General features: G+C 37.3%; 2 long non-coding RNA genes across 2 annotated transcripts; both read left to right on the forward strand.

Moving 5' to 3' along the window:
* The first annotated feature begins 1378 nt into the window (after positions 1-1378).
* LOC146473589 (uncharacterized) lies at positions 1379-4508 on the forward strand. The gene is made up of 2 exons (XR_014866404.1): positions 1379-1595; positions 4316-4508. It is a non-coding gene; the product is annotated as an uncharacterized LOC146473589 (long non-coding RNA).
* Positions 4509-12602: 8094 nt separating this feature from the next.
* Positions 12603-15386, forward strand: LOC146473590 (uncharacterized). The gene is made up of 2 exons (XR_014866403.1): positions 12603-12774; positions 14899-15386. It is a non-coding gene; the product is annotated as an uncharacterized LOC146473590 (long non-coding RNA).
* The last annotated feature ends 9791 nt before the right edge of the window (positions 15387-25177 follow it).

The following is a 25177-nucleotide window of genomic DNA, read 5'->3' on the forward strand; positions in this document are numbered from 1 at the left end:
GCACGGATCGGTAGAACAAAATGGCGAATAGGATGGGATCGATTTGCAGCTCTTGTGTTTCTCGCACAAAATTCACATGTTTAAAATGCGCTATTCCATTTTGCATGAAGTGCTTAGTTTTTGAAAACGATCAGAAGACTGACTACAGGATGGAGGGCATAAAAAATCAGTGGCAAACATTAGAAACTCCCAGAACTAGTCGTCTCCTTGCTAGAACGTAGGTTGGCGCCACTTGCATAACGTACGAGTCTTCTTCTTCAATCTGTTCACACGAATAAGCTAAGAAGTGTGTAAACAAAGAGAAGGTGAAAAACTGCCATTATCCGCCATGTTTAAAATCGTGCAGGAAAATACTCAAAAATGGGGTTTTGGGTAGACCCAAATGGGTATTAAATTCGGCACTTGTAAAATGCAACGTTAAAACCAGGCCTTAAATACGTTTTTTTTTAACTTTGCCCTGATTATTCCAATAGCAGAGGTGATATATAAACAAAACAGAACGTTGAAGTTATTGTCAAGTTATTTTTGCTCAAAAACTGGAACCAATTTTAAGTTAAATTAAAATAGAGAAATGACTTAAATATTATTCACTTTTCTGAAATTTTACTTTTCAAAGTCAGACAAGCACTTGTCATTAGTTACAGAAAAAGCTAAACATACGATGAATTGTGCGTATTTCAGTAAAGCCACAACGAAAACGAATCATGTGAAAATTTCTTTGAATTGTTAGACGCAACGACCAAAAGGAACAAAGCTAGCAAGTGTTTAATTAATTTAAATTAATTTTTTCTTGACAATGATAAATTTGATTTTATGCCCAATCTCACTTCAGTTTAATGCTGAAGCTTCCACCATTCATTTTCTCAACAGTGCAAGTTGTAAATATTCTTCAAGATTTGGTACTGAGAGCCATGCAATGTCACTTCTTTTCTCTGTTTCTTTAAATGTTGAGATCGCTCTATTGAGAATATTTTAGTCTAGATCTTTAATTAGCGTTTTTAACTTATCTCAGTCGAAACATTTGTGTAATCAGCTAGTTTTGTTTATACACGAGACCCCGTAAGCTTCCTAGCTTTAATCCTTATATTATCGTGTTTAAATAAAGGTTTTGATTGATTGATTAATCGATGGATTGAGCAACAAGTGGGTTTAAATTAATCCGGCCAACCATTCTTAAGACTCGTCAGAACCAGTCTTGGCTAGACTTATCAATATAACTAATGGTATTATACTTCTTTGTTCCTTTTTAGGTCATTAGAAGTTGCAAATTGAGCAATTACCGCTTGAGCCTACTCGTGCCCCCAGGGGAGCCGGAACAATTTTGTAAGAAATCCGAGCGAATTTCCTTGACGTTTGTGCCTCCAAGGTATATAAAAGACTAACCCAAGGTTGGAGAATCATTCACTCTCGAGAGAGCAAATTGAAACAAGATTGAAAACTTTTCTGAACTCCCCACGTTTAGAAAACAAAACGGCATGACTTCCACCAAGCGGATCATTTCATATGTGTTTTGCTTCTTCCTCGTAACGTCTTCCCTCATGTTCACAGAAGCATTCTTTGGTTCCAACACTGGTAAGAGGTCATTTACTTCCAAGGTAATTGTTTAATTATTTAATCATAAGTAAATCTAGAAATTGTTTGAAGCTGCTACCCATGCAAAGTCCCCGAAGGCAGAACTAAAAGGTGCTTGAAAGAGAACAGTTATCTTCATAGAAACGCCTGTACCCAACTATAGTCGGTTGAAAATAGTTTCCAGTTTTTTCTTAGCTCTTTTAATTTACTGTCAGATATTTTTGTAAATTATCGTTTTTACTGTATTATCTTAAGCCAGCTAAATTTCATGATCAGTTATGAGCTTGAGTACCCTCGCTCCAGAGGCCCGTTGTTCGAAATGAACCAAATTCACCGCTATGTAGGGTAATATTTGTGTGTCCAAACCTTCCTTTTGTCTCCCGTCCCAAAGCAAGAACTTCTTCTTAAGTGATGTTGAGAAACATTTTAATATGTATTCTCTGATTCAAATCACAACTCTGGAAGTGTAGCTCCTTTTAAAGGAAATGATTGTTTAAGAAAATTCTAAATCACTTATCTTTTTGCAAGTTAATGTCTCTAAATGTATATTTTAACAAACGAAATATGTTTGTGAAACATAGGACAAAACTAAGTAGTTAATCAACAGAATTTGTAAGAAGAAGTGTAGTTTGTTATAAAGCTGCAGAGCTAGTTGTTGACCCAAAATAATGGCACTTTACACATGCATAATAATGTAAGAAGTGATAAACATGCATCACTCAAACATGGGTTTAAGCCGTGATCAAACGGCGCAACAACAACAACAACAACAATTTATTACGAGAAAAGACAAATTGCCATATTATATACCCACAATTAGCAAGGGCTATTCGAGGTGGGTAGCATTTACAGTTGTTTGCACGCTCAAAAGGAACAGAAAATTAACAGCACAAAAATAGAAATGATTCATTAAACAAAGAGAAAGAGAATTAAAATAAGAAAATAAATGAATACCGTATTTACTCAAATAAGCGCCGCGGCGCTTATTTAATTTTTCGTTTCTCCTGTGCGGCGCTTATTCGAGGGCGGCGCTTACTTGAGGGCGGCGCTTATTAAAAGGTTCATACCACAAAGCCAAAACATTTTGATTGTACAAGCAAATGCTGACAATCTCCTTACTGCAACAGTTACAGGGAAGAGAAAGAGGGAGGTTGGGCTTGTCGTACAGGTGAAGTTTACAGCCTTCACGCAAGAACTGAAGAACGCGAACATTTTGAAGAGAGAACTGAATGAGAGAGCATTAAGATATACTCACTTCGAACTGAAAAACATCACTATTGATGAAAATAAATTCCCATTGCTGGCTTGAACCACATTGCAGCGATCACAGTGTATTTTTATCATCTTATCGAAATACTCAAATATGCGCCGCTCCGGAGCTGCGGCGCTTATTCGAGGGCGGCGCTTATTAACCATTCCGCTCCATGTGCGGCGCTTAATCGAGGGAGGCGCTTATTCGGGGGCGGCGCTTATTCGAATAAATACGGTAAATAAAACACCTAAATGACTGATTATTATTTAGAAAGTTAAATGCAAGCTAACTAAGTAGTGACATAAGATTGATACGAATTACAGCGTTTATATCAACATACACCTCCTCAGTCTCCAGAACCTTTAAAAGCGATTCATGCAGTGGCGCATGAAAGTCGTTGATAGTAAATGATAGTCAAAACTATCATCAACTGTTATCAACTATCAAGCGGCTGGTCAAATGGCTCAAACAAACTCGTGGTGAGCTCGAGCCGACGATAGCACGACAGTGAACATTGCAAACATGGCGTCGGCGCGGGTTAAGTTAAAAAACTTCGCACGGATGAAATTTCGCAGCGAAAGAGGGCGGCGGCAGCCTGCTTCGTTTTGCTTCAGTTGTTGAAAGAACTAACGGAAAATGTCCATATGCATCAAGTATCATTGACTATCATGTGCCCTTTGACCAGGGCTTTACTGGATGGGTTCGTTCCCGGAATGCAAGTCAATGGAACCTTCCTGAAACATATTTATGTTTTGATTGCAATATCGATTTCTTGGAAGAAATTCAAGTTGTATTTTGAATTTACTTGGTCTTATATTTTCTTCAAAACGAAGAAAGGAGTGATAATTACAAAACGGGCCGAAATACTTAGAGAACAAACGGCTATTATTCAAGTAACAAAAAAAAAAAATCGTTTTATGAGAAGTGCAAGAGCACGTGACACTAGATTTTAAGATGGCGGAATTAAGACAGACACCATTTGACAATCATGACGTAATTTCTCATGCTATGGCGTCATATTACTTCACGTTGTGGAACTCAGAGGAAACACCTCTGAATGCACCACCGAGTCTCATAGTCACAGCGTTTATTCTTGCGAAGTTATGAAGGGGCGCAGAATTCGCCTCTCCCTCCGGCCCGACTAAGAAGACTCAAAAAATGCCCTTTATAGATAGAATACACAAGCCTCTCGCGATAATGAAACAGCTCATAAGAGAACAGACTTTTACGTTCTTATAAACACTCGTTCCTTAAATCTCCAATTATCTTTCCTCTGAAACTCCTTGTGCTAAAATTAGCTTTTTATTCTCTCTTTGATTATTACAATATTTCCCTAAGCACCAATAGAAGTCGATGAAATTCTGACAATCAATGCATGTTGTATGATGTAAACTAAGAATCCCTAATTCATCGAGCATCGTTTGTTTATGAAACTTTACTGGGCACAAAATAGCTTATGGGAGAATCGTTTTGTTTCTTGTTTTGTTTTAGAAAACAGAACTTCGAAGAATTCTTAAAGATGTCTGTGACTTCGCTCTCAAACACTGCGGTGATGGTGACTCCGGTAAAGCACATGACGAGGAGAAATTGACAAATACGAGGGCGAGAGGGCGAAATGTCCAGATGTTTCATCAGTAAAATACTCAACACCTATGATAACAAAAACAGCATTTATAAGAGCCACAAACTTTTACGCTGTTCTCTGTAGAAAAAAAAAACTGTACTAGCTAGATTACGGCATGGAATGGAAAGACGCTGATTAAGAGTAAATGTTGTAAATTTAAATGAATATTTTGTGTATTTAAAAGCAACATAAAAAGAACAACAGAAATAAAAATTATGGTCTAGATAAGAAGTGACTAATTTGTTTGTCCTTATCTTTTTAATGCTGAGACACGCATTATAGGCCACTCGCAGTATGTCAGTGGGCTAAAGGAAACATGGGTTTCGACAAAACAAATAATAATTTATCTAACTTGGAATAAAGTTGAATTATATATTACTCACACTGAAGTAGTTTTGTTTTTTCCTGGAGTTTCGCCCCACATATTTTTTTTTGTGAAATAGCCCTAATTAATATATAACAACGCTCCGTTTCATTCAGAACCATATCGCCAGCATTCATTAAAAGGCTGGTTTCCATATGATCGCAGACGATCGTAGACCTTATTGCGATCTGCGATCTGCGATCTGCGATCTGCGATCCGCGATCATATGGAAACCAGCCTTTAGATAGAACATGGTTCTATCTTCTGCGATCGTCTGCGATGATCGCAGACCTTATTGCGATCTGCGATCTGCGATCCGCGATCATATGGAAACCAGCCTTAAGTCTTTTTAACCGTGCGTCCAATTCAAACCATACGCGCGGGAGCTAAGAGTGCGTTAAGTCATTTCAGGGCTTACGCTCGCGTGCTTAGGCCCGCGCCCGCCTGGGATTTGAAGAGAACACAGGGTTAGCAAGACTTCAGATGGCGGAACGCGGTTCTCTGGGTGGCCAGTGCTATTACGCAACACGGCATGGTTTTCAAAAATAAAAACTTACATGGCGCCCAAGTCGGGAGCAACAATGTTTTTCTCTAGTTATAGTCAACTCGTAAAATGTAGTTTCAATTTTCGTTCCTTTCCTAAACGGGTAAATTTAATTCCAAAGAATTATTCTGTCCAGCTATGATGTGCAAATTGGCCGAGTCTAGGAACTCAACTCAACTTTCCGCACGATAATCGTGAAAAGAGTCGCGATCTTCGCGTGACAAAAAGTTGCCAAAGAAAGCACAGGTTTAAACGCTTTTTCAGTATACCCCTTGGTAGCGCCCTGCTTTCCGGTGTTTAGACGTAGCGCTTTCTGCGGAGAAAATGATGAAAATGAATTTTCAACGCCTGGAAATCAACCCTCGCAGTATTGGAAACGATCAGGAATATAAAACTCCAATTAAACTATCAGGCTACATCATGTGTTGATATGTGTCTACTACAACTCTCTTTACAAAGTTGTCACCTCAAATCAGGTAAAGAGCCCACAACATTTCCTTATCAATATTCCAAGAATGCCTACTCCCAGTCCAATATCTATACCTCAAGGTAACCAGAAATCACAGGCACACTCTTGTACTGTACTGAAGTGACAAATGCACACAGAATTTTATAAGTTTATTCATTTATTTCCTTCTAAAGTTGCTCCCATTACTGCAATAATTTTTATACCATCAGTCATAAAAGAAAAACTTGCTAGTGTCCACCAAGCATACAGTCTGATGTAGCAATTTACAAATATCACATACATGGCAGATGGTTGAACAAACACTTCAATGTCAACAAACGACCAGAAATATTTTCAATCATTTTTCACAGTACCAGGGGCTGGATTCTGATGAAGCTCTCCAGATAATTTCATGAGATGTGTCCTACATGTATGTATTGTTGGAAAGCAAAATTCTATTGCTAAGAAACCATTGTGAATCATGCCTTAGGGGCCCCAACAGTACATACATGTATGGCTGATAGAAATTTAAAATACTGGCTTTCTAGGATATGATAAAAGTCTTATCCTCCATTTCCTTTTTATATTTACATTTACATTTACATATATTAGGTCGGTAAAATCGAGAAGATAACCCACCAACCGTAAAAATAAAAATAAATAGATAAAATAAATAAATAAATAAATAAATAAATAAATAAATAAATAATAAATAAATAAACAAATAAATAAATAAATAAATAAATAAATAAATAAATAAGACAAGTAAATGAATAAAATACATATATATTAAAATATAAAATAATGATTTAAAACTTAAATATGGAAAACTACGTGAGTTATTTAACAAATAGATTCCATTTTGCCGTGCGTCTGTACTGTGATAACGCACAGATGACGTCAAAACGTGGTGAGAACAAAGAAGTACGCTACGAGCCGCAGGTGAGTAGCGTGACTGATGTTCTCACCACGTTTTGACGTCCTCTGTGCGTTATCAGAGTACAGACCCACGGCAAAATGAAATCTATTTGTTTTATACAATAACGAAGACATTTCAACACATTTCGTGAGCGAGCATCGCGTTGCCTGAGCTGAGTCAAAAACTTTCCAGCAAACTCAGTTTTAGACTACTACACACATGCAATTGTGATCTTCTAAATTAGAGTATAATCCGAAAGAATTTCACTAACAATATTTTCAAAACTAACCTTTATTCCAGAAGGAAATCCTCACCCCAAAATATTACAGCATGTAAGCTTAAGTCACTTCACTGCGATTTGTCAATAATCGATTTACTCGCCATTACCAGATTTTTATCGGCGACATATTTCGACAAATATTTACTTACTTTTCACGTCACAACAAAGTTCTAGCTTTTTTGTCCTAGTTGAGGTCGCTCTCAACGGTCTTTGCCCAATGTTTTATTGAGCAGTTTTCCTTTCCTGCGAAAATTTGCCTGTGTTTGTCCGCTACTCGCAAAAACAGTTTGCAAAACTTTGTTGACCAGTCACTCTGGCTGGACTCTAGACTCTGATCACGTGCGCCGGTCACACCACTCGATGACGTCAATCGTGCGTCTATACTCCAATCACACACTCCTCTAGACCAATCAAAACGCGAGTTTTGCACAGTTCATTGTATAAATATAACTATTATTTAAGAAAAGGTGATAACCTATATTTAAACATTTCTAAGGAAGTTGATGAAACAATGGCCCCAGGGAGGCAGTTACAGTCCGCTATAGTTCTTGGAAAAAAAGGAAAATTTAAATTTTAGGACCTTTTTGTATTTCAAATGCAGTGGAAGAGAAAAAAGAAGGCTATGCAAGTGTTTTATCAGTGGTGTATCAAATCTGTAAAAAGATCAACAAAATTAAAACCTCAAGACAGCATCAGTTTGGCAAGGGAGGGCCTCAGCCGTATGACGTAAATTTTAGAATTGCACTTGGAGCCATCGACAACGGCATTGGATATAGCCACATCAACAGCTTTTTAACAACCCTTGATATACCCTCATTAAACAGAAGTGCATACAAACGTCGTGAACAAGAAATAGACCAGGCCATAGAAGATGTTGCTGCAAATTCATGTGAAATGATGTTAGAAAATAAAATTGAAATCGAAAAAGCAACTGGGAAGGTTCCTGACGAGGATGTTTCATATGGCATGCAGGGGTTGAAACGTAGAAAGACAAACGATTCGCTGACTGGACATGGGGCTATAATGGGATCAAGAACTAAATAGGTCATACATTTCAGGCCCGTAGCAAAACAGTTTGCCAAAAAATAAATAATTAAACCAAATTAATGTGCAGCAATCAGTCTTAAACTCTGACGCTGCAAATGCCTTTTCACAGCCCTTTAGAAATGTGTTTACTACCTTTCAGTTTCCTTCGCTAACAGTTTGTTTTTATGTACAACAACAACAACAACAACAACAACAACAACAACAACAACAACAACAACAACAACAACAACAACAAGAACAACAAAGGTACTCCTACCTTGTGGATCGGAAATAAGAACCAAAATGGATCGAACTCAACCAATCTTAAGCCCTAAAAGCAGTTGAAATAACCTACTTGTTTTCTAAGGCATCCACTCATTTATAGTAATACAAATGTCCTTCGACCTCCTTAGTGTATAACAATTTAGTGTTCACGCGTTGTCGACAAATATATCCTCTCAAGAGCCAGAGACTTGACTTTTTTTTTTTCAAATAAATTTCCTTCGCTTTTTTTTAAAATTCAACAGTAGCCTTCCTTTTCTTCTGTTCTTTCCTCTCGTTGTCCATAAACCTTATATTTTTCTTTGTAACTGTTCCAAGTTCAATGCTTGCGCTTCACAGAGTATCAGCTAAATATTGTTTACTTAGATTAGTTTGTGCGACAGCAGCCGCTACTCATTGGCCATAACTCTATCACTTTTGACACTCATGTGCTACTGAGAGCAATCCGCTATTTTCCAGATTTTTTCGCTATTTAAAAAAAAAGTAAAGAAAAAGCCCCAAATATATCGATTTTCTTATACTCAAACATAAATCCAGACATTTTTCCGAAGCAAGAAGCAAGGTATCGAAAGATAAATAATATTTCATTACATTTCAGACCATTGTGCTTACGCAATAACACAGTCACTCAGTACAAATTATACTCAACTCCGTACCTCAATCCGTCAATCGTATGTTTCAGCTGACAATATACATCGCTCTCTTCAACTCTCGACTTGCTAGCATTGCTATCATAAGAAAGCTCTAGAACCCTCGCTGCGCTAAAAGCAACCATTCGGAACGCTACACAGCCGACGCCATCTTGAATCAAAACAACAATGACGAAAAGAACAAGTCGTGAAGCCACATTCAAGTGTTTTACGCTTTCCAATATTGTGGCGATCGCATGTAGCGCAAACTTTCGCAAATGCTTTCGTCATCACTCTTCAAGTGCGGATATTTACAGGTCTGGACAGATTTAAGTTAAAGGTGCCCATAAAGTCTTCCCGAGATACTTTTGACACTTCGTTTGGTCATAGATGAGGCCTTTGACCAATCGCGACACCAAAATAATAATAAAAAAAATAAACAAATAAATAAAATAATAATAATAATAATAATAATAATAATAATAATAATAATAATAATAATAATAATATTAATAATAATAATAATAATAATAATAATAATAATAATAATAATAATGATGATAATAATAATATATTTTATATTTTTTATATATGTATATATATTTTATTGATTTATTTACGTGATATTTTAAGTTTCGCTTGGCTCACAGGTTACGCTACGCGCCCTGTGGTGCTTCTTATATTTTGCATACAGATAGTTTTACTGCGCATAATAATAATAGCTTAATACTTAATTACTAGCATCTTTTGGGATTTTAATTGTAAGGACTTTGGTCGTTGCATTGATTGGCTACAGCTGGTCGCCCAATAATTGTTTAGGATATCTGGGCATCCAGAAGTTTTTTCTGCCATTATAATAATACACTCAGTAAAAAAGAACGCGACGCAAAACTTAACTAGGTGCCTCACAGCCCGAGTAATTATTTTTTCTCACTCAGTTCTGTGCATCTGAGGATGGTCTACTTGACGGGAAACTTAAAATCCCCAAAGAAACCAATGTTTATTTCAACACTAAATTTTCCCCATCCACACACAGGCTGCTAACACACGAACACGAACTGAGCGCCATGCAATGCTACTTCTTTTCTCTCTTTCCATTTTGTGTATCCTCTGCACACCTACATAAGCTGTAGTTTTTTTTTTTCGGCAGTAAGCTACCTTTTATTTAAGTTTATTGAATAGATTAGCAAATGTAGTTATGATGTTACGTCACTTTAAGCAGGTGCACATTCAAAGATACCTTTTTTTCTTCCATCATAATTAACTTAATTATCGGAAGCCAAAAATGAATAAGAATATTCTTAAGTGTTGCATCGGAAGACGCAAGTTGAACGGCGAGAAATGGAGGAAATCAATTTCCTATTTAGTATTGAGCACGGTGATATTCATGCTAAAAGCTGGTCTTCAATTTCCATCACCAAGCGCCACATATACTGTGCACGCAACCTCACACAAAACGGCGTGACAGGGCAGATTCGTTTGTTTAAATATAAAAATTCACCGCAGTAGGAAAATTACATAGGACATATTTTTCGCTTCGCTTAGACAGGTGGGATTTAAGCTCACACACAAGCCAACGAAAACGTAAAGAAAAAGTGTCCAAAGTGCATGGAGATTTTTTTATATTGTGTGTAGCGATTTTATAGGAACTACAAAGTTCGGATCGCTTCCACTCGTCGTCGCTTGGACTTCTTAAACAAGTGTGAACGCCACTGTATGGACAGAGATATTATGGAAGCTCACCTTCAAATCAAAGATCAGAAACCTTAGTCAATTAGTTTCACTGACCCATTAGAGGCAAACTTGCCAAATGTATGCTCTCTTCCTACGCCACAAATACTTACGGGATCTGCCATGAAAAAGGATGTGTATCTCTCCAATCACCCATTTTTGTAATAAATTAGACGCACAAGACTTTAATCACGTTAGCTTATATAAACCGACATTCTTAATTTTATGGAGACTCGTTAGGGCTATCTGCAAATGCTTCTGATTCTCTACGATTGAAACATTCCCACGTCAACAACCTAACCCTACCAAGAAAAACGCTGGATTGAAAAGTCCTAACCTGGTCGAATATCATGAAATCCTGGCATGATTATTTATATAGTCTAAAAACAATCCGATCGGAGATTTAATGAGTTTATGAAAGTAGCGGCCCATTGAGTCAACCGGATATGAGTGCGTCGCGTACACGTTCTGTATTAAACCCGCCACGTTACTCACAAGTTAGAAGAGCACGTAGTTGTTTCATTTCTCCTTTCCTTTTTTTTTTTTTTTTTTTCAAAAACCGTAGTAGAGAAAGTGCTAGAGCAGATTTATGTTGCCATGATTCATCAGTCCACACGTGAGCCGCATATTATAAAAAGAAAGCAAGATATAAATTTTGAAAATTAAATGATTTCTCGGTAATTGTAGAGTATAGTCATTCACACGATACAGGTTTCGAGTATTAAAAACAAAACAAGAATTACATTCAGATAATGTGGTGACAATATCCACAAGCTGGAAATTTACTCACTCCTTTAGTCCAGTTTCACATATATTTTTTTCCTGTCCACAAACGGAAAAACATGGATGACAATTAAAAAACAAAACAAAACAAAACCAAAAAACATGAATTCAATCTTGGCACTGTAAAATTGAGCTTTGAATACATGAAGGGAAAGGATTACCTAAAGGCTCAAAACAAGTCATGTAACGTTTGATAATTATATCAACATTCAACATTCAACATTCAGTTAGCTTCTCCAAGAGAATATCCTCAACTTGTAAATTTACTTATTTACAAAAAGCAACAAGTGGAAATAAATTAATCCTGCAAACCGTTGTTGAAGTCTTGTCTTTTTTTTAATAATAATAATAATAATAATAATAATAATAATAATAATAATAATAATAATAATAATAATAATAATAATAATAAAGAAGTTTAATTCCATCATCATCGCAGTTAATCTGAATTACAATGTGGTTACAATTGTACAACTATAAGAATTACATACTGTTAATCAATCAATGAGGGACTGGGTTACAATAAGTTTCATATCAAAATTACAAATAAATTCATACTTATGCAAGTTAAAAATTGGGTATAAAGTCTAAAAATCTAAAGATCGTTGAAAGCTAAAATAGTGCTTGGGAAAAAACTATGGCGCAATCTTTCTGTCCTGCATTTAATTAATGTATATTTATTAGCGCTTCTCGTTTGATAGTGATGCATGTGCTCTCTCGTTACTGGAAGATGTTTAACAAGAGGTCCTCCTCTTGAGATCTTTTCAAGAGTTTTAACACAAAGTTCACTACGTCGTTCGTCTAATTTAGTTGTGTAATGTACGGTTGAAAACTTAATCTAACCTTTCCATTATGAAAGAGCAAAGCATCGGAAACTTTGCAATTTAGAACGACCCAGCGTGTCACGTTTTGGCTAGCATGCTCTTAACAGATTTATCAATATAGTTAATGGAATTATATTTCTTTGTTCCTTTTTAGGTCATCAGAAGTTGCCAATTGAGCAATTACCGCTTGAGCCTACTAGTGCCCCCAGGGGTGCCGGAACAATTTTGTAAGAGATCCGAGCAAATTTCCTTGACATTTATGGCTCCAAGGTATATAAAAGACCAACCCAATGTTGAAAAATCATTCACTCTCGAGAGAGCAAATTAAAACAAAGACTGACAACTTTTGTGATCTCCCCACGTTAAGAAAAACGGTATGGCTTCCACGCAGCGGGTTATTTCATATGCGTTTTGCATCTTGCTCGTAACGTCTTTCTTCGTGTTCACAGAAGCATTCCATGGTTCCAACGTCGGTAGGAGATCATTTACTCCCAAGGTAATTGTTAATTATTTAATTATAAGTAAATCTAAAAAGTGTTTGAAGCTGCTACCCATACAAAGTCCCCGAAGGCAGAACTAAAAGGTGCTTGAAAGTGAACAGTTATCTTGATAGAAACGCCTGTACCCAACTATGGTCGGTTGAAAATAGATTCCAGTTTTTTCTTACCTTTTTTAAATTAACTGTCAGATATTATTGAAAATTATTGTTTTTCATTATATTATCTTAACCCAGCTAACTTTCATGATAAGTTATGAGCCTTGAGTACCCTGACTCCAGAGGTCCGATATTCTAAGTGAACCATCCCAAATTCCCCGCTATCTAGGGAAATTTTTTATATGCCCAAACCTTTAATTCCTTTTGTCTCCCGTCCCGGAGCAATAACTTCTTGTTAAGCAATGTTGAGAAACATTAAAATATATTCTCAAATCACATCTCTGGAAGAGTAGGGCCTTTTAAAGGAAAGTATTGTTTGAGAAAATTCTAAATCACTTATTTCCATCGCAAGTTGTCTCTAAATGTATTTTAATAAACGACAGCAATGCGATATTTTGAACAACGTAACCCAACCAAAAAGAAAAAAACGTTTATGAAACGTAGGACAAAAGTGAGTAGTCAATCAACACAATTCGACAGAACAAGTGTTGTTTGGTATAAAGCTGCAAAGCTAGATGTTGATCCAGAATAATGGCACTTTACACATGGATAATAACGTAAGTAGTGATAGACATGCATCATTCAAACATGGGCTTAAGCCCTGGTCAAACGGCGCATGATAGTCGGTGATAATTAATGATAGTCAAAACTATCATCATCTGTTATCAACTGTCAAGCGGGTGGTTAAAGGGCTCAAACAAACTCGTGGTAAGCTCGAGCAGACGATAGTTCACCATGAGCCTCTAGTGCAGTAAACATTGCAAACATGGCGTCGGCGCGGGTGAAGTTCCAAAACTTCGCACGGATGAATTTTTCGCGGCAAAGAGGGCGGCGGCAGCCTGCTTCGTTTTGCTTCAGTTGTTGGAAGAACTAACGGAAAATAAATCTAGAGAGCGCTGGTTGAGAAAACAGCTGACCCAAAAACTATCGTCGACTTATAAAAATCATGCGCGTGGTCAAAGGGGAAAAAGCTATCATTAACTATCATGAAGAATTTGAACATGCTCAGAGTAGATGATAGTTGATGATGGTCGATAATAGCGCATAGTAGTAGTCGGTGGCCAAACGAGTGCGCGAGTTTTAACTATCATAGACTATCAAATATATCAACTATTATTGACTATCATGTGCCGTTTTACCAGGGCCTTACTGGATGGGTTCGCTCCTGCAATGCAAGTCAATGGAACCTTCTTGAAACATGTTTATGCCAGTTTGATTGCAATATCGATATCTTGCTCATCAAAGAAATTCAAGTTGTATTTTGAATTCCATTGGTCTTATATTTTCTTCGAAATGAAGAAAGGAGTGATAATTAGAAAACGGGTGGAATTACTTAGACGAAAAAAGGCTATTATTCCCGTAACAAAAAAAAAAAAAAGGTTTTATGAGAAGTGCACGAGCACGCGAAACTGGATTCCAAGATGGCTGATGTAAGACAGCCACCATTTGGCAATCATGACGTAATTTCACATTCTAGGACGTCATCACTTCTCGTTGTGGAACTCAAGGGAAACACCTCTGGATGTACCACTGTGTCTCATAGTCACAGCATTTATTCTCGCGAAGTATGAAAGGGCGCTGAATTCGCCTCTCCCTCCGACCCGACTAAGGGGACAAAAAAATGTCCGGTACAGATAGAAGAATACACAAGCCTCTCGCGATAATGAAACAGCTGATCAGAGAACAGACGTTTACGTTCTTTTAAACCCTCGTTCTTTAAATCTTCAATTTTCTTTCCACTGAAACTCCTTGTGCCGAAATTAGCTTTTTCTCTCTCTTTGATTATAACAGTATTTCCCTAAACACCAATAGAAGTCGACGAAATTCTGACAGGGCAGGGCAGGGCAGGGCATGTTGTATGATGTCAACTAAGAATCCTTAATTCATCGAGCATCGTTTGTTTATGAAACATTACTGCGCACAAACTAGTTTATGCGAGAATCTTTGTTTCTTGTTTTGTTTTAGAACGCAGAACTTCGAAGAATTCTTAAAGATGTCTGTGACTTCGCTCTCAAACACTGCGGTGATGGTGACTCCGGTGAAGCACTTGACGAGGAGAAATTGACCAATACGAGGGCGAGTGGGCGAAATGTCCAGATGTTTCATCAGTGAAATCCACAACGCCTCTGAAAACAAAAAACAGTATATGAGCCACCAACCCTTATGCCATTCTTCGTGGAAAAAAATTTAGATTACGGCACGGAATGGAAAGACAGTGATTAAGAGTAAATGTTGTAAATTTATATAAATATTTTGTGTATTTAAAAGTAACATATAAAGAACAACAAAAATAAAATAATGGTCTTGATTAGAAGTGACTAATTTGTTTGCCCCTTTCATTTTAATGACAGACGCATTATAGACCGCTGGCAGTATGTCAGTGGCCTATAGGAAACATGGGTTTCGACTAAACAAATGTTAAATTTGTCTAAAATAAAGTTTCGCCCCACATATGTTTTTCTGAAATAGCCCTAATGTATAACAACGCTCCGTTTCATCCAGAGCAATATCGCCAGCATTCGTAAAGTCTTGGTAACCGTGCGTCCTATTCGAATCATCCGCGTGGGAGCTAAGCGCGCGACCGTTAAGTAATTTCAGGGCTAACACTCGCGTGCTTAGAGCCCACGCCTGGGGTTTTGAATAGGACGCACGGTTACCAAGACTTAACGAATCACCAGTATTGGTTTAGTCTTGGTAACCTTGCGTTCTATTCGAATCCCTGGCGCGAGCGCTAAGCGCGCTATCTTAACAACCTTAACTTTTCAATGTCCCGGAGCAAGAAAACGAGTCGGCCATTAAGTCTGAATAAATTCTTATGAAAGTCAAGCTTAAACTAAACAAGGACAACGTTGATGACATCTCGCTTGAGCGCGTTCACCGAGTCGGCAAAACAAACGTCTCTGTTGCGAAACCTAGTCCATCTATCGCTAAGTTTACCTTTCATAAAGGCAAGGAATTTGTTTTGTCCATTAAGCCAAAAGTCTTCAAGGTACGGACTTTGCAATTGCCCGAGACTTTCCTAAGGAAATTGTCGACGAAAGAAAGCTTCTCGTTCCGATTTTAAAGGACGCCAAAAAGAACGGTCAAAACGCAAAACTAATTTACAATAAGCTTTTTATCAACGGACAACTATATACGCTGCATGCTATCTCTGCCGGTAATTAGTTCTGGAGCCTATATGTAAGATTATCTCATATTGATGTCTTTTTTTCTTCCGTTCGTTTGGGTTCTCTTTAGCAAATCTTATATCGTCTCAGTCAGAACACAAATCGATTTAATTATTTTGTGATCTGAGTCACTCCGGGCTCTCATGTCTAAAATGTATGTATCGCGTGCATTGTTTTTTTTTTCGTTTGCTTGCTGTCTTTTATGTTTTTTATGCCTTTTCTCAGTGATTTCAGGGGTCTCTCATAAACAATCAACTATTCCCACCGACCATTTGAAGCTTTCGTTCACTTATCAGCACATTTACTATTTACTATATTATTTTAGTTTATTTTATTTTACTATTTATTATTTTAGTTAAATGGTTGTGCTGAGTCCTGAGCCATTTCAATTGAAAACACTTTCGTTAAACGTAAGGGTAATTAACAATCTACCAAGCGAAGAAAACTATTTAGGTGGCCACATCATCTGCTAGCGTGTGGATTGTTATTATTGTTATTTTTTTAATCATTTTTTTATTTGATTTTCTACAATAATTACAATATTTACAGTACAAACAATACTTACTATGCTTACATTATTAACAACACTAGGTAGCACAGAAAAATAATACAGAATACAAAAGACTTAAACAAAGCGCTTAAATAAAGAATACAAGCGTATACTTACAATAGGGTTACAATAGATTACAATGCTACGTTACTTGAAAAACAACAACAACAACAAACAAAAAAACACACAAACAAACAAACAAACAAAAAAAAACAGAACTGAACTACATTACAAAACTAAGCTATCAAAGTCTATAGTAGGGGTGCCCAACAGATCTCAAAATTACGAAGGGATTGTTATTTTTTACAAGAAACGTACAGCGACGAGAAATGCATTACCTCATGGGAATCTGAATGGGGTGGGACAGTCTATGCCGCCCACGGGAGCAAGCATAGCAAAGGAGTCTTGTTCTTAATTAATCCAAAGTTCGATTACCAAGTGGAAAAGTGCACCAAAGACAAAAACGGAAGACTTATTATCTTAGATCTGAAAGTTAAAAACTTGCATTTTATTTCGGCTAATATTTCAAAATGATTCTACGCAACAAAACAAATTCTTTGAAGATTTACAGGGTCTGTTAGCCCCATTTTCTGGAGAGAATATTATTATTGGAGGAGATTTCAACTGCCCGTTGACGTCCGCAGATAAACAGGGCAGTAGATCGGTCCACTTCAAACAAAATGTAATTGACGAAATTACAAAACTCTCTTCGTTGTACTCATTATGCGACGTGTGACGTGAAAAAAAAAAAAAAACGGTGACAAACAAGGTTTTTCGTGGGGAGATAAGGCGATGAAGGTGTAATCGGTGGTCTTGATTATTTCTTGATATCAAAAAGGTTATTGTACATTTCCAAACAATGCGTGTTATTGTTCGCTCCTAATAGCGATCACTCGGCAGTTGTAACGCACGTTCAATCAGAAGAACTTTCTAGAAAACCTGGACCAGGGTTCTGGAAGTTCAATTCCGCCCTTTTAAAAAAACAATGAGTATGTGAATGGCATTCGCGAATGTCTTCATTTTGCAAAGGTTAAATACAAAGACGTTGAAGACTACCGGCTAAGCTGGGATCTGATGGAATTACGAGGCTACACTATCGCTTTCGCAAAAAAAATAAAGCGTCAAAACATTAAGATCGCGCGAGAAGGAGCTGCAAAACCAAATAAATGAAATGCTAGCGAACTCACAGAATTCGCGTAACAGCCCTCCTTCAAGATTATGGAGTATAAAATTAAAGCAACGATATACCGGCAGAGTTGAAGAACTCGACTTGAAGAAGGTACCGCCTTCAGAAGAACTTTCTAGAAAACCTGGACCAGGGTTCTGGAAGTTCAATTCCGCCCTTTTAAAAAAACAATGAGTATGTGAATGGCATTCGCGAATGTCTTCATTTTGCAAAGTTTAAATACAAAGACGTTGCAGAGTACCGGCTAAGCTGGGATCTGATGGAATTACGAGGCTACACTATCGCTTTCGCAAAAACAAAGAAAGCGTCAAAACATTAAGATCGCACGAGAAGGAGCTGCAAAACCAAATAAATGAAATGCTAGCGAACTCACAGAATTCGCGTAACAGCCCTCCTTCAAGATTACGGAGTATAAAATTAAAGCAACGATATACCGGCAGAGTTGAAGAACTCGACTTGAAGAAGGTACCGCCTTTTTACGTAAGACTGTTAGAATATTGGGAGGAGGTCACACACTTAGCGGGGAAGAGTGATCTCAGTCCAAACGAAACAATCATCTGGAACAACAAACACTTAAAAATTAACAATACATCTGTGTTTTTCCCAACGTGGTTTCGTAAGAGTCCACAAAATCAAAGACCTAATGAGTGACAATGGTAAATTTATCCCTTTTGAAGTTTTCTGTCGTAGGTTTGACGTTAAAGCTTGCTTTACAACATATTACGGTTTATGCAATTCAATCCGTCAAAATTGGAACAACATCTCCAAAGAATCCCGAGCCGTTGTAGATTTAATTGCTAATTGGCGCACTAACAACTCGAATCTTACCACTGCAAACTTTCTGATCGCTGACAGTAAATTTGTGTCACCTTCATCAGAGCAAAAAATTCTTATTTCAGGTGTTTCCAAAGGAAATCTATCAAAGATATATCTTCTACCTTGGATAATAACCGAGGAAATTAAATTGCGTATGTTTCGGTTTAAAATTATTCATAATACTGTGTTCACAAACGACAGGCTTTTCAAAGCAAGTATTGTACAGGATGATAAATGTTATTTCTGTAAAGAAAATCCTGAGACACTTCTGCATCTGCTCTTTCACTGTCTGCTTACAGTAGCTTTTTGGAATGATTTTCGGGAATAGTGGTTTCGAAACACCCAGGTTGAATTCAACCTTACTCCAGCTAAAGTTTTCTCTGGTGTGATAAACAATTCAAAGTTCTGTACGTTGCTCAATTTAGCCCTTCTAGTTGCCAAATTTTATATATATCGTTGCAGTCTAGATGAGGCACCCCTTTTCTTCCCCGTCTTTGAAACAGAATTACGTGAAAAAGCTTGCATCGAATATGACATTGCCAAGGGAAAAGGTTATCTAAAGAACTTCAAGATTAAATGAGAACCACTAATTCGCAACAAATTCATCGAAAACGTGGTTATTTGAGAGACCCCTTGAATCGCTTTCCACTACTTTTTTGCTGTTGTTCTATTGCTGTCCTTTTTTTTTTCGCTCGTTTCTTTTCGCTTACCTATTCATACTGCAACAATGTAATTAATTAAAATAAAAATAAAAAGTAGAGTGTGTGGATAGGTTGTTATCTAGGTACCTTTTAGTAGCGCAATGTAACATTGAGAAATGGGTGACTCCGCTGGATTTTGTTGCCTGAAGGCTCAGTCTCTTTATTCCTTTGGGCATTCACTTCGGCAGTTGCGAAGAATGATGGAAATAAGTTCGCTTTTACTCGGTTGAGAAAAGGTGAGAACTTTGCAGGAAGACCCTGAAGCGAATTCAAAAGACAGGAACAATAGCCCAATTAAGCAGCCTTGAGCCGTGAAGTTGTGAGCGTATTCCTTTGTCCTTGATATGTAAAGGACTCCGAAGAATCACTTCGGACATTTGATGGTTTGAAGTTCTTTGCAAAATACTTTAAGCTCTTATTTATACTGATGAACGAAGAGTCTTGTGAGAGCTTTGAAAAGAGATCCTAAACGTGGTGTTTTGATCACTGTAAGCTGAGTTTCGATATTTTTCGGCGAGCGACGCTTAGAAAATCGAAGTTATAAGCTTAATTAAATTTATGCGTGGCATCATCTTCCCGATGCGTGTGACTGTGTGGAAAGTGTACTGGGTGGAAATCACTGCCATCTGTTTAATGAAACTTTTTTTTCGAAAAAGCTAAAACATTGTTTTTATTCCCTAAAGAAAGCGTTTTAGGATCTGTGAAAAGATTTTCTAATTGTAATTCACTGTGAGCAAACCGGCATTTGATGTTGAGAGCTTTGTTTGTCAGTTACGAGGGCGTGAAGACAGCACACGATCGATCGTAAGTTTATGTTTCTAGAATACTTGTTCCTAGTGAAGAGAATCCAAAATATCAAACCGAAAAGGAAAGAAAAAATAGAATAAAGGCAACTCAGCGTGGAAGTCGCATTCTGATTATACTTAATGCCGCATTGAGAAACAATAACATTAGCTCTTTGGCCTGTGTACCATGCGCTCTTTTCAACCTTATTTACATTTTGTACTGACAGTCGATTCTCTAACTTTTTAACTTAAAAGGGAGAATCTCTTATAGATCGCTCTCACTTGGATAATTAACAGTGGAAGACTTGAGAAGAAGGAGCATATATTTATGTAAATTTTACCTTTTGCACGACTTCACGTACTCAAAAATCATTCACATGCAGAACGTGAATAGCAGTGAAATAGACCGGGACAAACAAAATAAAACACTTCACGGAGAAAGGGAATAACGACTGAAACTTGTCCAAGACTCAGCGTTCTGATCTAACACCGGTTTCGGTTCTTGAGCCTAGAACTTGCGTGAATATCGAAAAGAATTCTTACTCTAACTGCTTGTTATAAAACAAAAACAAAAAAAAAAAAACTGTTGGGGCAGTTAAAAGATATCTTGATTTATGCAAAGTAGAAACTTTTTCATTCATCTGCACTTTATTTTAACTGTTTTCAAACATAAATATCTTAAAATCGGAGACATCCATGAAGCTCAATATACATTCAGAATGTTTTGCTGTGAGGAAAGACCTTTTAACAGAAAAGATAAAGTGTCAAGTTTTATTTTGCCAGAGATATTGGTGAAAATGCGGCAATAAACAAAATCACCCCGTAAAAATTGATTTATTACTTACTTGAAAACGCTATTACAGAATTTTTTTTTAATTTCGCCCACAATTTGTCTAGGCTGAGCTGTTTAAAATTCCTAAATTTTCGTCATAAAGTGTCTGACTAGATTTCGAGATAATTGACAATGTCTAAACTGAGAGGCTATGCGCTTTCGTTGCTATGGTAATAGCTGTTGCTTGGAAACTGATGAGAAAATAAACTTTGATCATATGCTGAAATGATGAAGTAGTATGTAGGAGAGTTTATCTTGTATGCAAGATTACAATTTCAAAACTTCCATTCTAAGTCCTTAAAAACTGCTGCGAGCCTCCTTAACAGCTGTGCTGTGTACAGGTTTGGCTTGGCTTGGGCCTCCTCGAAGGTTGAAATCAAAGCAAAACACTTAAGGATTTTATCAGCCTGATTGGCTTCCCTTTCTATCTATTTTCTTTGAACAGTTTTGTTATTCTTTCCTGTTAGTGTATTTTGGCAAAACCAATTCATGTCAGTCTTATCTCTGGTTGGGACCGTCTGGCCTTGGTTGAATTACGGTCGTAAACATGTTTACAGCGCACTATAAAGTAAGGCGTGATTTGAGTGATACTTGTAGTAAAAATGTAAAAAAAAAAAGGAGATTTGAGTAGAATAGTCTTAGATTACTTGTAGAGTAGACGTAGAATGGAACTGAATAATTGTAGAACTGTCGTCGTGTTGTTGCAGTGAAGAGCCAGTTCATTAAGAATGAAGAAGAGCTACCCCAAAGATTCCTGGTGTCTCTCTGCTGAGTCAAGCGAGTGTCTTACATATTTGGCGGAGAATATATATTTGGTGCATTGGTGAGAATCGTTTTCGTAATCGCCTTTTGTTGGATCAGCAGATAGTTTTAGGTTTTTTGTTCGTTAGTTATCTTCTTCAAATTTCGTAAATGTATCTACTTAATTTAGTAGCTGTCAGTCGAGAAACTTGGTTCACTAGGGCTTGCCCTAGGTTTAATCCTGCTTACTAAGCAAAAGGCTCGGGCCTTGGCCGAGCAAAGTGCGGTCGGGGAAGTCGTAGCTGAACAGTAACAGTTTAGACACAGAATACTGAAAAGTTCCTATTGTGAAGAGGTAGCTGTGGGGCCCCACTTGAAAGCACAATCTCTTCAAAACAATTATACTCTTCCACCGGTTGGTATTCTGGCCACGATGGATCGTCCATCGCTCGATGAGCAGTTCGAAGCAAATGGAATTGAGCTCTTTCTTTTCATTGGGAGCCAACCCAACTTCATTACATCTTCTTCAGTGGCATAATGGTTGATGATGAAGCTTGCTGCGGAACTGATTTTGTATCCACTTGATGTTATTTTCTAGATACGTTGGAAGGGGTCAACACACTATGTCATCTATGTATGTAAATTGTTTTTCCTAATCAACTAATCAACAGGGGGTTTTAGTATCAAACTGTTGCTTGGTTTATAAAAAAATTTTCAAAACAAAACATTACTCAGCCGCTAATTATCGATTGTTGTCCCCTTTACAAAGGCAAAATTTGGCGGTCATCCGTGTCAAAAGTTGTCCTTCGGTCAACAAAGCACCCTCTTAATCAACCATTTCCCTTGTTAACAGTGAAAACGCGCGTAGAACTTTAAAAGAACTCTAAAGCTTGCCACAGTAGTGTAGGCAAAGTCTCCCATAATTCTATGCGAACAATGTTTTCAAATTCCTTCAGCAAACCCAAGTTCAGCATATTCTGTTCTGTTGTGAAATAAGAGAAATGAACAACAAGAGCTGCACCTATGACACAATTAGGATGCGGAGCAGATCCGGAATACCTTTCTGTCCACCAGCGCTCATCGTCCTGGTTGATCGGGCCCGCTTCCATCAGTCTCCTGATATCAACGAGGTCTCCATCGAAGAGAAAGAAATTAATGCTGAAACGTAGCCGATCTGTGGTATGCTCTCGTTTGGGAAACAGGTATCTGTTCGTTTGATTCTTATGATAATGATGTACAAATGTGCGAAGTATCATTTCGGCGCAATCCGCTCTTTTCCATCCACAGTTTGCGAAAGGGTGGTATTCAATCTTTAATTCTTTGGGATTTACTTCTTTGTCAAAAACGCCAATCTTTTGATGAAGCCAGTTGCATCGCCAGTTAGAAACGATGTTGGCGAAGTGAATGAAGCAATCGCTTGAATTCTTTTCATTAGCATGGTTCCAAAAACGTTTGGCCGAAGGTACACGATATCATCATCAATTTTGAAATAAACATCCAAAGGATTTTCCTTGAGGCGTTGAAAAACGTAGTAGTGAAAATCGTCATAGAATTTTCCTAGCTTCACTTTTTCCGTAATGGGGTCTTTCTTGAAATACACCAACTGAAAAGCTTCATCGTTCAAAATATCGTTAGCAGTCTCCGAGAAGTCCTTTAGCTTGACTTGCGTTTCCTCGGTGTATCCCAACATGGCAAATAACACCTTGTCGACCACACCACCGTTTTGTCGAAGCTCTCGGTAGAGGTAAGGAAGCAGGATACGGAGATACCGCCAACGACCAGTGAATATGCACACATGAACTCGACCTCGATTACTTTCCATATCCATATCTACATCCATGGCTTTGCCTTGGTTTTGCACCGTAGGTCCCGAAGCATATCGTAAGAGCATAATCAACTGAAAAAGAGACACCACAAGAAGAGGGAGAGCGTATTTAAGCAGATACGTCTTTTTCATAGCGCCGGGTGTAGTTGGCTCCATCTATTTGTATTGGGCGTCCTTACTGGAACATCATGGACCGAGATACCGCGTCATCAGTCCACTGCCTAGCAGCTACATTCCAAATTTGGCAGATTTATAGAAAACGCATCTCGAATTGGACAACACAGCACTTTGAAACGCACGTGGTAAGCCGGGATAGGCTTCAGTCTGCTAAAAGATATGCAAGTTTTACTTGAATGAGACAAGTGTAAATGTAGTAGTTAATGGCTGCTACATCCGACCTGATAACAAAGAAATGTCGTTAAGGGATTTAATCTAACAAGTGCTTGAAATGTTTTTAGCGTTTTATTCCTGCAAAGGTAATATCTTGGCTTATATTGTTGTTTTCACACTTTACCATCTCCTTGTATGATTAGCAACTAAAGTCAGTAAATAGTCCAGTCAATCTACGATTTAACATCAAACTATTGCATAATTAATTTTTCTCACTCAGTTCTGTGCATCTGAGGATGGTCCACTAGACAGCGAACTTAAAACCCCCAAGATCCGTTATATTGCAGTGTGCAATAGTGCAATAATTATTTCGAAACTAAATTTTTCCCATCCACACACAGGCTGCTATTATACAGTCACCTTAAGAGGTCCATTCAGCGCTTTTGAAAATATGTTCACATTCATTGGGAAGCATCAGAGCAACTTAATTAAAAAAAATAATAATAAAAGTATGCATTTACTGGAGACATTTCGGGATGTGGGCCGAAGGCGTAAGCGTTGTATGGGTAGGCAGTCCACTGAAAAACGTTACAAGAATTACCTGACCGAAACAAGTGTCTTCCCTAAAGTGCCGACGAATTATAGTAAGTGGCTGCTACATCCACCTGATAGCGAGGATATCTCATCAAGGGATATAACAATCTTGAAATGCTTTTAGCTTAAAGACAAATTTATTAACCCAGTGAGGTTTTATTCCTGCAAAAGGCAATATCTTGGCTTATATTGTTGTTGTTTTCCGTTGTGCTTAAATGAACTCACGCTTTACTATCTCCTTGTCTGATAGGTTAATTTCCACTCCGAAGCCACGGAGTATTGTCATTTTTTAACAGTATAAAACAGTTGTGAAATAAAAAACAAAAGCCGCAAAATATAATGTACGTCCACTTTTCTTCAGTTTTCAGTTAAACTACAAATATATTATGAATCATATCATAATCACAAATTAGTTGTATGAATTTTTTTAAACATTAATACATACATAGTATAATAATTTCACGTTTGCACTTAAACGACCCTTCGTAAATTAGTTTTGTGGATTTTTACTAGAACTATACTATCTACATGTATATCATAATAAATGTACATTTGCATTTAAACGAGCCTTTGCTCATATATGCGATATGTGATTAAAGAAAGTTACTTACTTACCGAGTTAATCAGGTGGCAACAATAGTAAAGTCGTTTTAAAATTTTACCGGTAAATTGAATTGAGTTTCTTACCATGCGATTTTCTAAGTTGAGATTTTTTTT

This window comes from Pavona decussata, unplaced genomic scaffold (assembly GCF_977016875.1).
Source record: "Pavona decussata unplaced genomic scaffold, jaPavDecu1.1 SCAFFOLD_93, whole genome shotgun sequence".
In the NCBI taxonomy this organism is placed as follows: Eukaryota; Metazoa; Cnidaria; class Anthozoa; order Scleractinia; family Agariciidae; genus Pavona; species Pavona decussata.